General features: G+C 52.7%; 1 protein-coding gene across 1 annotated transcript in view; it reads right to left on the bottom strand.

Moving 5' to 3' along the window:
* The window catches only part of ttll9 (tubulin tyrosine ligase-like family, member 9), a 130,310-nt gene extending 121,905 nt beyond the window's left edge, over window positions 1–8,405 (bottom strand). Inside the window, exon 1 of the mRNA XM_038802878.1 lies at window positions 8,317–8,405. The gene's annotated coding sequence lies outside the window, so the exon portion shown is untranslated. The remainder of the gene's footprint in view (window positions 1–8,316) is intronic.
* Between the last annotated feature and the right edge of the window lie 914 nt (window positions 8,406–9,319).

Consider the following 9,319-nt stretch of genomic DNA (forward strand, 5'->3'; position numbering starts at 1 on the left):
ACGGACCCTGGAAGTGTAGAAGATTTTAGTTTAGACGGGCAGCATGGTTGGCACAGGCTCGGAGGGCCGACGGGCCTGTTCCTGTGCTGTACTTTTGTTTGTTCTTTGTTCAGTTATTTTGATGTATAATCATTTTATTTGTACACATTAAATTATTATTAATTGTTTATGTAATGATGATATCAATTTTTAATTAGCAATTTATCAATTTTTACTAATTTTTTCTATCAGGACTACCCGCTCAAAGAAATAAACGTGCCCTCAGTACACAAGACACAATTTATGCTAAAATTATTCCTTTTTATTGGGAAATAAGGGTAGCCAACGAACTAAATAAAATAACAACCATCATACAAGATGTAGCTGATTACACCGCCACTGCCCTAGATAAAATCTCTGATGAATTGCGAGCAATTCGAACTGTGGCACGACAAAATCGAATGCCTCTTGCTGTGTTAGCTGAAAAAGGTGGCGTCTGCGCCCTGATTGGTACGGAGTGTTGCACTTTTATTCCAGATAATTCAAAAGAAGTTAAAGATCTGGCAGCACACATTCAAAAAAAAAGTCAGAAAGCTTGACACCCCCCCAAATATCTCTATCTGGGAGACACTGGGACCCACAGGAATGTCCACAGTAAGAATACTCATCATTTACATGACATTCCTGGTGATCAAATGCTTTAGCCAACTATTCACTAAAAGCAACGGCCCAACAATCAGAATGATTCACACTAACCCCACTGCACCACTATTAGATGAAATAGAACTACAATATTACTGTTGAACTGTTACTAACCTATCAATTATTTGACTGTATTACCAACCTATTGCTAAAATATTAATACTGAATTAACAGAATCAAATTCTACTAATTGATTAATTGTTATTGTATAATATTAATTTATCAAGAACTTTTACTGTAATGCTTGAAATGCAAAGCTTGCCTGCTCTATTGTTGAAGTCTGTTTTCAAACTAAGAAATCATCAAAGACAATGGGCGCAATTCTCCACACTCACGACGGTGCGGAGAATAGCGGGGGTCGTAAGATTTACGGCCACGCTAGTCCGACGCCCTCCCGCTATTCTCCCTCCCCCCCCCCCCCCCCACGCCCGACTCCCGATACGAATCGCTGCCGCCGTTTTTTTACGGCCAGCAGCGATTCTCAGCTGGCCGATGGGCCGAGTTCCAAGCCCTTTACGACTGTTTTTACGAACGGCAAACACACCTGGTCTGGCCGTTCGTAAAAACGGCCGTAAAGTCCCGATTTTTAAAACCATGGCACCGATTGGCACGGCAGTACCACGGCCGTGCCAAGGGTGCCATGGGCCCGCGATCGGTGGGCACCGATCGCGGGCAGCGGGTCCGATACCCGCGCACTCTTTGTCCTTCCGCCGCCCCGCAGTATCCATTCGCGGGGCGGCTGAGGGGCATCCCGGCCCGCGCATGCGCGGGTTTCGCGCAAATGCGTGATGACGTCATCCGCGCATGCGCGGGTTGGAGTCTTCCAATCCGCGCATGCGCGGCTGACGTCATATGACGCGTCAGCCGGCGCAAACTCTGGCAAGCGGGCTTAACGAAAATCGTTAAGCCCGCGATGCCGGAGTTTACGGCGGCAGCATGCTAGCCCCGACCGGGGACCAGAATCGGTTCCCGGTCGGGGAGGGGGGGGCTGGCGTCAAAGGGGTGGAGGGGGATTGGGGCAGAGTTATTTGAGGATGGTTCACAAAGTTGTCACAGACCCAGCGCTCTGGCCCCGAGGAGAGATGCAATCGTCTTATGACAACTTGACCCCCCAAACTGTGCCAGTATCTGAACGGCCTGCTGATACCTGCCGTTTTGTAATGATTTACCTATGTTCCCTCCCCCAACAGGCCAAGTTCGCTCACAACCACCGTGAGCGGCACAAGACTGGAGGGGGTTCGCCCAACCTGCACCCCCTCACCACCTTTGAGCAGAGGGCCCTGGACCTTGTTGGGGGGGTCTGCTACCCGGGATGTCGCGCTATGCGAGGTTGGCGGATCTGCAGCAAGTGAGACAACCCTGCATGACAAACACCCCCCTCCCCCATCCCCTGTCCCTTCACACACTCTGCCCTCTGGGACACCTCCCCCATCCTCTGTCCCTTCACACCCTGCCCACTGGGACCGTCCAGCGGCCTGCCGAGCAACTCTAAATAACCCGTCTCATTCTCTTCCCTAGGACGTGATGCCGAACGACCAGGGCCGTCTGGCTCCAGACGGAGACAGGAATCTGCCGCCACCTCACCCGGGGCTGCACAACAGAGGGTGCCCGATCAGCGGGCAGCCCCATCCTCCCCAACCCAATCTGCGGACCAGGACGCCCAGAGGGTTGCGAGACCACAACCATCAGAAATGGCCAGCGATAACCCTCCGGACTCTGAGCGGCCCCACACCCTGGAGGAGGGCCTAAACACTGAAAACCTCGGGCTTGCGGCACTGCTATCTCCCACAACATCCATCATCCCAGAGACACACACCCCGGCGGGCCTATTTAGTGATGAGTCTCCTGGGTCACATTCTGGTTGGCACATCACAGCTGAGCAGGTACAGCAGGTGGAGGTCGGAGCAACCGAGGGCCCGGACTCGCGGAGGCCAGACCAGGCCCAGGATGCAGCTGGCTCCCAGACGTTTTCTGAGTTCCTGGAGTTTCTCAACCCACCCGCACAGCCGATGCCTCAAGAAACCCAGGGAAACAATGACGGGAAGAGGGCTGCCTTCCTGGCTCTGCAGACGCTGTTAGAGGAGTCGAACCGCGTCCAAGAGCAGGGAGTGGTGCCGCTCATGGCAGAGACCCAGTCCGACACCGCACGGATGGCATCCGCAGTGGAGGCAATGGGTCAGGTTATGCAAGGCATTGGGGTTAATATGCACGCGTCATCCTCGGCCCTGGACAGGGTTGCCCTCTCACAGGCAGCAACGTGCCAGAGCCAAAACGACATTGCCGGCGCCCTGCGGGCCTTGGCCGAGTCTCAGCAGGTCATTGGCCAGTCGCAGCAGTCAGTCGCCGAGAGCATCAACCGCCTGACACATGTGCTGGATGGCGTCGTGCACACACAGGTTGAGATCGCACAGTCCCTGGCGGGAATGTCTAACTCCCTGGACTCCGTCTCTGCAAACCTTCGGATCCTGGTGGATACCGTTGCAGGCCTCCAGGACTGGCAGCGCCAGGTGTTGGTGATGCGACGGGGCACCTCCCCGCTCGCACCTCTGTCCCAAAGTGAGGCCCGGGGGCCACCGGGCTCCCCGAGGGAGGAGGAGGTTTCGGGGTCCGTCCCATTAAGGCCATCACGGGACGTCCCGGAATTCTCGGCCTCCCCCCGTCCCATCCCTGGTGCATCGGGTGGGCAGCAGGCAGAGCAGGGTGGCACAATGTCACCCGAGACGCCCGCAGAGCAGCCTGGCCCATCAAGGCCGGGTCGCCCCAGGAAACGCTTAGCCAAGGAGAAACGAGTCGAGGGGGGCGATTCGCAGCAATCCTCCTCCACTCCTGCTGTATCATCTGGGGAGTCACGTAGACGTAGAGTAAGATAGACACTGAGTAAGTTGGCATGGGTGAAGGGCACAGTTTAGTTGTAGGGGCTAGGGCACCTGTAAATAATTGTTAACATTAAACGCACTGTTCCACCTTACTTGTAATACGGTGTGATTGTTCCACAGCCACAGGAATCGTGATGGTGACCGAGTGTCGCTGGGGTTGACGAGTGGTGAAACCTCGGTGCCGGGTGTGCAGTCCCTGCCCCTACCCCCTCCCACAGCTAGCCCACGCGGGCACGTGATGGAGTGTCCGTGACGATCTCAGCGGCCATCAAGGTGGATGGTTCAGCTATTGCCATGGGTCAGACTCTCTCTAACGATTCTGAGCTCACAGCTCATCGTAGAGCGGGCTGTCATCATTCCACATGGCATTGATCACACCCACTGACACAGCCATCAATGTTGTGCCATACCGTCTGGACCCAGTGATAAGGGTGATGTCGAAGTGGAGCAGTGTACACTGAGAGGGGGTGGGGGGTTTGTGGTGGTGGAAGTTGTGTGTTGACCCTCTGCACGACTAGCGATGCAGGTGGTGGTTTGGTGTTCAGCGGGGACGTCGCATACGACGCGTGAACCGTGCTGCCACCAAGGCGTCGCGTGCCCGCCGTCCTCGCCGGGTCTGTCGTGCCGCCTCCTGGACATCACCAGCACCTGGATCGTGTCTGCGTGCTGCGCCCGCCACTCTGCCAGCCTCCTCCTCCTCCTCCCTCTCCTCCTCCCTCTCCTCCTCCTCCTCCTCCTCCTCCGTGCTGGCACCACTGCCACTAGCTTCTCTCTCCGCCTCCTGCAGCAGGTCATCTCCCCTCTGCATCGCGATGTTGTGCAGCGCACAGCAGACCACTACAATGCGAGCGACCCTTTCGGCCTGGTACTGCAGGGCCCCTGTGGAGCGGGCCAGGCACCTGAATCTCATCTTCAGGAGCCCAAGGCAGCGCTCCACCACACCCCTGGTTGCTGCATGGGCCTCGTTGTATCGTGTTTCCGCATTGGTCTGAGGCCTCCGTATAGGCGTCATCAGCCAAGACCTCAGCGGATAACCCCTGTCGCCTAGCAACCAGCCCCTCAGCCGGGGGGGACGTCCCTCAAACATCGCAAGGATGAACGACTGCGCCAGTATGTAGGAGTCTTGCACACTCCCTGGGAACCTTGCAGAGACGTTCATGATCCTCATGTGGGGGTCGCATACCACCTGGATATTCATGGAGTATGTCCCCCTTCTGTTTGTGAACACATCCCTGTCCCCTGCAGGCGGGCGCATGGGGACGTGAACACAATCGATTGCCCCCTGCACCCTCGGTATCCTGGCCACATTGGCAAATCCACGAGCTCGTGAATCTTGACTTGCTCAGTCCTCGGGAAAGGTGATGTAGCGGTCCGCGATGGCATAGAGGGCATCGGTCACATCCCGGATGCACCTGTGGACCGATGACTGGGAGATCCCGGAGAGGTCCCCGCTCGGAGACTGGATGGAGCCGGTCGCATAGAAGTTAAGAGCGACCGTCACCTTGATGGCAACCGGGATCGCGTGTCCTCCCCCCGTTCCACGTGGGGCGAGGTGCGACAGGAGTTGGCAGATATGTATCACCGTCTGCCTACTCAGCCGGAGTCTCCTCCTGCAGGTGATGTCCGTCATTGTTAGGAAAGAGACCCGGACACGGTACACCCTCGGCTTTGGTCGACGCCTCTGGCGCCGTGGCTGCACCCTCACTCTCTCCTCTTCCTCTTCCTCCTCCTCCCCATGCTGCTCGACGACTGGCGACTCCTCGGCCCTTCCCTCTGCTGCTGCAGCTGGCCCTGCATCCACTGCGGGTTGTGGGTGTGGATGCTGCTGCATCGCCAAATGCAGTACAGCGGCCCCAACCACTGCACAGAACATAGCCGTTCTGTTCACATACATTTGTGCTAACCTACAGAAGGGTGGTGGGGGGCGGAGAAACGGGACATGTTAGACGGAGGTTAGTCGACACCTCGGCAGCCGCCTGCCACGGGATACCTGTGTGTCCCGGTGGCCTGGTCGCGCTGCTGACACGCGGGCAGCCTAACCCCTGGTCATTTTCTGCATCCAACGGCCAGTAAACTATGTCCTCCTCACGGGTGCGTCAGTGGCCTGTGTCCGGAAGCCACAGGGCAACCAGCGGCCGTGTCCTCGTGACCGGCACGCCATGGCACGCTGGCAGACATTTTGTTACGGGGTTGGACGGCTCACTCTCTACCTAACCCCCCCCCCTCCGTCTCCCCCACTGCCTCCCCCACTGCTCCCTCCGTCTCCCCCACTGCCCCCTCCGTCTCCCCCACTGCCCCCTCCGTCTCCCCCACTGCCCCCTCCGTCTCCCCCACTGCCCCCTCCGTCTCACCCACTGCCCCCTCCGTCTCCCCCACTGCCCCCTCCGTCTCACCCACTGCCCCCTCCGTCTCACCCACTGCCCCCTCCGTCTCACCCACTGCCCCCTCCGTCTCACCCACTGCCCCCTCCGTCTCACCCACTGCCCCCTCCGTCTCACCCACTGCCCCCTCCGTCTCCCCCACTGCCCCCTCCGTCTCACCCACTGCCCCCTCCGTCTCCCCCACTGCCTCCCCCGTCTCCCCCACTGCCCCCGCTCTGGACCCCCCCCTCCCGTTCTCAGGGATGCCTTCCCCGTTGTGGACAGACTCGAGCAGTGCGCTGAGCGGTGCGCTGAGCGGTGGGCTGAGCGGTGCGCTGAGCGGTGTGCTGAGCGGTGCGTTGAGCGGTGCGCTGAGCGGTGCGCTAACCTCCTCCAAGCAGTCGTCAGCCAGCACGACTGGTTGACGAACTTAAAAAGCAGGTGTGTTTCACGACGTGCAAACAGGGTGCCATGACGTCGGGACTTCGGCCCATCTGGGCCGGTGAATAGCGGGGGGGGCTATCAGTGGCGATTCTGGTCGTGTCGGGGGCGGGAAGGAGGCGTTTGTCGGGAATGGCGACTCCGAGATTTTGCGGGGTTCGGAGAAAAGCGGGAGGGCGTCGGAACAGCGTCGCCGTAAAAATTTCCGATGCCCGCTATTCTCCGAACCGTCGTGAGTCCGGAGAATCTCGCCCACAGTTTTCAGAATTTGCAGTGGCAAAACACAGAATCTGAAACATTCACAGAAACTAGCTGGAGCTGATGCAACATTTTTTCTGATATCATAAACTGACCATTGTTTTAATAGCAAAAGCTATGCAGCCATACCCATGGTCGTCATGACTACATGAACACACCATTGTTCAGAATTCAGATAAAAGCAGTCAACAATAAACCAGCGAAAACTAGAATTGATTAAGAGAATATATTACATTCCAACACACACACAAGCATCTACAAATGTAACATATCCGAATATCATAGAATTTACAGTGCAGAAGGAGGCCACTCGGGCCATCGAGTCTTGGAAAGAGCACCCTACCCGAGGTCAACATCTCCACCCTATCCCCATAACCCAGTAACCCCACCCAACACTGACAGCAATTTTGGACACTAAGGGCAATTTATCATGGCCAATCCACCTAATCTGCACATCTTTGGACTGTGGGGGGAAACCAGAGCACGCGGATGAAACCCACGCACACACGGGGAGGATGTGCAGACTCCGCACAGACAGTGACCCAAGGCGGAATCGAACCTGGGACCCTGGAGCTGTGAAGCAATTATGCTATCCACAATGCTACCGTGCTGCCCTACAATGCTATCGTGCTGCCCTATATGAATATATGTTGCACATTGATGATTGACAACTAACCATCCAACCAAATGCATTTGAAACCCATCCAAGCCAATCAGCACATTGCAGGGGTAGGGACAGATGGAGTCAGACTGATAATATTCTCCTTAAACATAGAGGTCCGGGCAGACATTTTCTATCCAGGATCATTCGATACCTTTGATCTAACTACTCACTATCTTTATTTCGTATTTTCAGTTTTCCACTCTAACTCTTGAAGTTCGCGCCAGCTGTTTTGTTTTAAGCAAGGAACCGTTCTGCATTTTTGAAAGTTAAATCTATTGTAAACCATTGTGCCAATTATTTCTCTTGATGTCTTTTACTGACAAGGGCTTTTTGAGAACACATAATTTGTAACCACAAGATGATCTTAGTCTCCCAATTATAATTAATAGACACAATAAAAGATTTTCATTTCGCATCCGAGAAGTGTAACTTAAATTCTACTGAATTTTGAAGTTTATACGAGACTACACTTAAACTGCACGGGAGATTCTTACAGTGTCCACATTTTATTGATCACTGGGGCAACCTTGCTGCTTCAGCTTTCTTAGCCAATACAATGCACTGTCTTTCTTTTGCTTTCCTGCCATTGAAGATTTTGTGGTCTGCATTTTATGTGGTACCTCCCCTAACCTTGTCACCACGGGCAGCCCTACCTGGAGCAAGGAGCTCCCATTGGCATCACTTAAATTGCCAGTGTTTCCCAAATTACATTTCCTTCACCTCAAAAAGAACTTAATTGTAAAAAGTGTTTTCAGCATTCTGAAGGAAAGGTTTATTGCACAAATTGCTAAGACTTTGTCAGTCATATATTCAGAGCACTGGAGCTATGTAAGACCTTTGTGTGGCAGGTTGCAATGAGAGAGGAATGGTCTATATGGACTCAATGCAACACTTTCCACAATAGCTATTCCATGGCTATGAAGTCCCTCTCTCTGTTCAGGAAATGTCATCTTGAGCTTGTCTCCCAGAAACACAATTAGTTAAGACCGTTCAACTAAACGCTCCTCCCATTAGATACAAATAAATAAAGACTCACTCTTTGACCTCTATCCATCCAGGTCGTTGTCGAAGGACATCCAGAATAGTATTGGTCAACACACATTTGAATCGAATGCAATTGCGTTGCTCCCTAATAACAAAAATATAATGCTATTTAACTAGAGCATACACCCACCCAATAACCAGAGCATACAGTTAACCAATAACTGGAGTGCAATGAACCCAATAACCAGAATATACAGTTAATAGTTAACCCAATAACCAGAATATGCAGTTAATACAGTTAACCAATAACCAGAATATACAGTTAATAGTTAACCCAATAACCAGAATATACAGTTAATACAGTTAACCCAATAACCAGAATATAGTTAATAGTTAACCCAATAACCAGAATATACAGTTAATACAGTTAACCCAATAACCAGAATATACAGTTAATACAGTTAAACCAATAACCAGAATGTAATGAACCTGTCATGTGAGAGTACCTTTAAGAAATGGATGTTTAAGAAATGTACATATAAGAAATGCAGCAGTTCATATCACTGAAGTGATGTCAGAGTGGGTGGAGCTGGGTTTTTAGCTCAGCCATTTTGCAGTGTTTAGTTTCAGTTTGAGAGAGAGGAGCTGGTAGGTGCCTGGCTGGTTTGCTGTGAGCTGTTTTGAAAGGAGAAAGACGGTTTGAGGAAAAGAGCTTGGGTGTGTCTGTGTTTGCAGTGAGCTGGATCTGCTGTGATCTCTGCCATGAAAGACTATCTTTGAATCATTTGGGTGATTTAAACTCATAATAGTAATGTCTTTAACCTGATGTGTTTCTGTTTAAAGGTGTTAAGTCTTTTGGAGGTTTGAAGGAACATTTTGAGGGATTATTTAGTGTTGTATTATGTTCGGGGTTATCTTTGAAGTAAGGGGTGGTAAATGATCCAATGTTTATTTTAAAAGGTTAAGTTGAATTCATGGAATAAACAATGTTTTGTGTTTCAAAACCCAGGTGTCCATAATTGTAAATCGGGCAGCACGGTAGCATGGTGGTTAGC

Source organism: Scyliorhinus canicula, chromosome 7 (genome assembly GCF_902713615.1).
Source record: "Scyliorhinus canicula chromosome 7, sScyCan1.1, whole genome shotgun sequence".
Taxonomy (NCBI): Eukaryota; Metazoa; Chordata; class Chondrichthyes; order Carcharhiniformes; family Scyliorhinidae; genus Scyliorhinus; species Scyliorhinus canicula.